The sequence below is a fragment of the Chionomys nivalis genome, chromosome 22 (genome assembly GCF_950005125.1).
Source record: "Chionomys nivalis chromosome 22, mChiNiv1.1, whole genome shotgun sequence".
In the NCBI taxonomy this organism is placed as follows: domain Eukaryota; kingdom Metazoa; phylum Chordata; class Mammalia; order Rodentia; family Cricetidae; genus Chionomys; species Chionomys nivalis.
This window is the reverse complement of record NC_080107.1, coordinates 5,471,393-5,477,392: the sequence shown is the minus strand read 5'-3', so window position 1 is coordinate 5,477,392 and position 6,000 is coordinate 5,471,393.

Sequence of the window (6,000 nt, the reverse complement as noted above, 5' to 3'; positions counted from 1 at the left end):
TAAAGAGTATGTTTTTCAGTCTAACTAAAATGAAACAAAGCAGAGTTTTCCATTTGAGAGCTCCCTACCTTCCCTAAATCCTTGCCATTTGAAATGATTTTATTCTCACATTTTTGTCTGATTCCTTCTCCAGTACTGGCATGTAATAAATGATGATTTAAGGTGCAGAGTCAAGAGTCTTTGAAGTATTGTCTTACATAACCAGAACTGCTCTAACACAAGCCTCTTTCTTTGTCCATCTTCTATTTTTCCCCCTTCACTGTCTCTCAGGACCACTTCATCTTCTTCCACGGCTATAAACACTGACTACTTGAGAACACTTTGCATCTTCGTATTGTTACCCTAAATCTAATTTCAGAGTTAAACTCTTCCAGCCAGCTATCTCCTTGTCATCTGATGTCTCAAAAGCATCTGAAATTTCAAACATCCAGAGGGAAGTTTTTAATTTCCCTCAACAACCTCTTTTTGCTATCATCCAGTTTCCTGTGTGGGGAAGCTGGGAATGAGCCTTGAATTTCCTGTCTTCCTCATTTCCAGTACCCAATCCATCAGAAAGTTCTGATGGTTCTGTTACTAAAATATACTCTAAATCCTCCACTTGGTCCACATCTGTTATCACGACCTTTACCCTAGTTATCACCATAGCCAACCAACTGCTGTGCAAGGGTCTATTTAGGGTTTTCTTTCTGTTTCTTGCATAGCAAAGTGTCCCTTTAAAATGAAAGTGTGGGATGAAGAAACGGCTCTCTGGATGAAGGAGCACTTGCCACCCAAACATGAGAATCTGAGTTTGGATCTTCGGAACCAACATGAAGGTAAGTGGCAGTCAGATGGTGGTGCCAGAGGATAGGGGTGGCGAACAGGCTGACTAGATCCGGGTTCTGTGAGACCCTGTCCCGGGAAGAGAACTGGAGAGCGATTAAGGAAGATACCTAATGGGAACATGTGTTTAAAACAACTGAAACGAGTACAAATGGAAAACTGTGATCAACAGGGAAGACTATCTCAAAGCATTCTAAGAGAATTATTTTAACAAAACAATTAGCTTCCTAGAAATAATGTGAACTTTTCTTAGAGTACTTTAGAGTACGTAGTAAAGCCTAGATAGTAGGTTGGTAAGTCAGACCTGAGCTTCAGGCTCTGGATGAGGAGAGAAAGCCATCTATCTACGCAGCCTTCTCGCCATCGTCCTCCCTCTGCCAGTGCTGCTACAGCCACCTCATCCCCACCTCGGGACTGTGAATGTGCTCTTCCCCTGCACAGGATGTCCTGAGTCCTGCTCCTTCCAAGGTCTCTGTTTAAATACTACATGCCTAGAAATGTTTTCTTCTGTTCTAGCCCCTGCATCACTACTATATTTCATTCAAAAAAATCTCTCTTTATCATCTTCAAAATACTTAAAAAAAAAAAATGTCGGACAGTGGTGGCGCATACCTTTAATCCCAGTGCTTGGGAGGCAGAGGCAGGCGGATCTCTGTGAGTTCAAGGTCGCCTGGTCTACAAGAGCTAGTTCCAGGACAGGCTCCAAAGCTACAGAGAAACCCTGTCTTGAAAAACAAAACAAAAACCAACAAATCTTAAAAACAAAACACAAAAGAAAAATCAAAACCAAACTGCAGCTATTTAATTACGTATGAACTGTTTAAATTGACTGTCTTCTTCCTGAGGTCAAAGCTCCATGAGGCAGGGATATTGCCTACTCTGCTTTCCTTATGGCCCCCAAGAAGCGCTGCTGTTCCCACAGGAAATAACCAGGAGGTGGGCAGCCATTTTGCTTGCACTGCCGTTTACTGCGGTCTTATCTGTCGCTCTTCATCGCTGCTCTCCCCATTGCCCACTCCAAGTAAACATTTAAAGGGTGTTTTCCATTTGTCTCCTCCATCGCAGTTACCTTTAAGTTAGGAAGTCATAGAATTGGTAGTATTTCATTAATCTTTGACTCTATGATTCTTGAGAACAAAAGACCATAATCCCTCAGTGAGTTCATATAATTAACAGTCACCTTGAGAGATGTCAATAAGGGACACAGATTAGGGACGGAGGCCTCACCACCTGACAGGTACACAGTGGCTCATAGCGTTGCCTCAGTTGCAGTGGAAAGTCAGAGAGACTGAAAACACGCATTGTTCTTGATCCAACTGGCTCATCACCCCCCTCCCCATTATTGCTAAGAACTAGTGGTAAGGGAAATCCCTTACTGCAAGGAAATCAGCAAATAAGAGACCCCAGAAGCCTTCCATCCTTAGTCATACCTGTTATTCTATCCAAATGGTCTGATTTAAAAAACCCAGACTTTCTCAGAATTCCTTGTGATTATCTATTGGGAATGAGTGTGTGGATGCATACTGTTCAGCCTAAATATAAAGCAATAGTGTGTAATTCAATTCAATTTGGAATGTTTTTATAGACATGAGTAGTTAATATATATTATACTTGAAGAAAACCTTGAAAATTGTGTTTTGTGACATGTAAGTTAATATTATTTAAAAACTACACTGGATTCGATGGCGGAAAAATTAGAAATACAAAAAATGAAAAGGTTCTTTAGTCATAAATAAATATTACCTTAAATACAGTTTGTTCCTTCAAACTGACAAAAGCATACATGTAAGAGCACAGAAAAGAAAAATTGTGCTGAATCTCATTGTTCTTTATATTTAAAATGATAAGCATTAATGTCATCCATTAGTTAATACCTTGTCTACTCTTTTGGAAATAAGTCTTTATTTATACCATTGATGTAGCAGAGCATCAGCAACAAAAATATGGGGAAAAAGTGACCTCTGACCTGAAGAATCCCACACAACATGGGAAGACTTCAGCAGTTCAGGAAGGCATAGCCCTTACTATAGAAGCTCTCAAAAAGGTAGTGAGAGCAGAGAAGAGAGTTCAGGAAGGTTTCAGAGAAGCTGAAACTTACGCTCAGAACCCGCGAGGCTGGGCTGGCATAGGAAATCAAGATGTAGGCAAACCATCCACTGGGTCATGTTACACAATGAGTTTGTACTTAATTACACTGCCTATCAACAGATATCTCGCATCCTAAAAAGTCTTGGTAGCTGAATGCTGAGCAGTCCTATTAAATCTAGATGAGGACACTGAAGATGAAGTATACAGTGTGTAGAAAGTCATGGGAAAACAAGAGTATGGTCTATCTCAAGCAAGCACATAACAGGACGTCGTGCTATGGAGAGTTCATGCACATTGTTAGTGAGAAGGCAGAGATTCTAGCTCACAGAAAATTTAGCAGCCTCTCTCACAATGGTCATTTGATTCAGCAACGTGCTTTCTACGAATCCATCCCAAAGTGGCACTAGCACACGCATGAAAGGACAGTATGTACGAGACTATTGATTTCAGGGATATATTCAAAGCCAAATGTAGAAATAAGACTACCATTGAATTAACAGGAGGGAGCTAAATAAAGCATGACCTATGTGATGTAGACTCTATAGCAATCAGTGAAATTAAGGCTATTTTTATCATGTAGGGAATATCTGCAGCATAGATTTAAGTAAGGAATCCAAATAAGTAATAGTTGGTTTTGTATACCGCTATGCAGGTAGGGGAGACATTACTGTTTACACTGGACACAAAATTATCATTATTAGTTTTAAAAACCGTCACAGGTTGACATTATTTAATTATCTCTAATTTGTCTGTATTAACCTATAGTTTTAGAAGGCCGTGGTAACAGTTTCACTTCATATCTTCTAGACAGAATTATGAACATGCCAAATTTGCCCTAGATAGTTCTGATTTTTTTTAATTCTAGATAGTTTTTGTTCTCAAGGGGCAATTATTAGGGATCTTGTCACTCATGGAAGTGTCCTCTTGTAGACCCCTGTCAAACAGTCATATTATTAAGATACCATTTTCTTCACTTTTGAATCCCATAATATTGATGAATTTGTTGAATGTTGTCAAATGTTTATGCACAGTGCCCATGTGCTTATAAATAGTAGATGAAAGAATAAAGGAAAAAAATTAAAGATTGCTCATGGCAGGCCCAGGCTAATGGGCTTCCAGCATTGGCATATAAAAATATGATGACCTGTTTTCTTTCCAACAGGCTTCTAAATGAAGTTTCAGGACCTAAAAATTTTATGATCGAAGCCATGCAAATCTATAGATTTTTCCTTACTTTTGAAAAAAAAATAAAAAATGATTCTTTCAAATGCAATTTCTAGAACTTTAAAGAGAAACAATGGTAGTACCTGAAATGTTTTGTATCTGAACATGACAATAAGTTCTTTTAATATAAAAATGTTTTCCCTCTCAGTTCAGCTGGACAGTTGGCTACACACATTTTGATCAAATCCAACAAATCCCTTTACAATTGAACATGTTTTGAGTTCTCCTGAGGAGTGAGAAGTGAAAATTCACTCATCCAATGCCTGTGAGTGCTAACTGCATGAAGAATAAGGCACAGAAAAGAGTGCCAATGCGGCCCTCATTTTTATACACGAATTTATAGCATTGTCAAAACTTGAATTTTTCTCAAAATACTTTTTCCTTTTGAAGTTAGACAAGCTTTGTTAGAAGAAGACTCGGTGAGAGAGATGTAATGGATATAAGCCTGACTTTAAACTGTGAATCTTTTAAAGTAACATTAAACACATTTTCTATGCAAAGACTCTTAAGAAAGAAAACCTTTTCTATGGGTCACCATAGCAGTGGTTAGGACTACAGTCTCACCTTGCAATCTATGCTGTTTCCAATTATCAGAAAGTAGTTGGACCAGAGGGCCAACCACAATATAAGAAAATCAGTTTGCATAGCAGATTGGTTTGGAAGTAATGAAGGGAAAGTGGGAACAGGTGTTAAGAAACTAAGTTTAGTGATGTAATAAGAATGGAATCCAGGTTAAAGATAGTTGGGAGAGGCAGATGGGATGAGAGCTGAGAAGAGAGTGTTGCTATGAGTTGAGAGCAGGAGTCATAACCAGGAGAAGTAAAGGCACCTGTTACCTGCCAAAACGGAGATCATAGGCTTGCTCCCCTGGGAGACTCCCAGAAACCACAGCTCCTTGAGGCTTAGCTCAAAAGTCATCATTTAAGACTATTTATCTTCATTTTTTATGGCTTACTTGAACACAATTACATCATAGAGTTTTGCATCACAGAGTTTGGGAAAGGATTGAGTCAAAGGACTGTGACAATTTAGGACTTTTTAAAGGGTGACCTTAAAGCAGCAATGGCTTACCCAACTATCGCAGTTCGGGTTTATAAATTGTCACATATGCTCTCATTTCCGAGTCCTCCGGGCCTCTGACCTAATTCTTCCTTATTGTCTCTACTGTAATGACTTGTGTGTAAGCCAGCGGTCTTGAGAGAATGGCCAGAGACCACAAAGAACCTCAGGTTTACAGAATTTCATGAGATTAAATATTTACATACTATTTTCCTGGTTCACTCTCACTCTTTCTAAACAACTCAGCAGAATTCTCCAGATGCTCTATGACCTGAGATAAAACAATCATTTGGATGATTCATAGAGTATGGACTTGGCGTTTTATTGTGTATTATTATTATTATTATTTTTACCACATTTCCTTTCTAATGTGGCTTTTAAAAATCAACAAGATGTAACTCAACTACCAAAAGGTCTTTAAGGTCCTCAATGGTGTTCACTAGTGTAAAGAAGTCATAAATCATTGGCAAGAAAGTACTTCTCTTAGCCACCATCTCTCTTGCCCTGCATAAATATCTCTCTGACACCTACCTCTTTTTGATTTCTCTGAAGAGCTCTTTCAAAAGGTAAATCTGGTTATAGTGAGTTTCTGTTTTAAATCTTTTACATCCCATAATCTACAAATCTGAGACATAAAACAACACTGGTATGAGCAAGGAAGCCTTTATCTTCACCTAGGTTTCCTTTCAAATTCCACAACTGTCAAAACCTGCAGGTTTCTCCAGAAAATTTCAGTCAGTCTCCCTCCCTCTTTTCCTTCTTCCCTCCCTCCTTTCCTCCTTCCCTCCCTCCCTCCCTCTTTCCCTC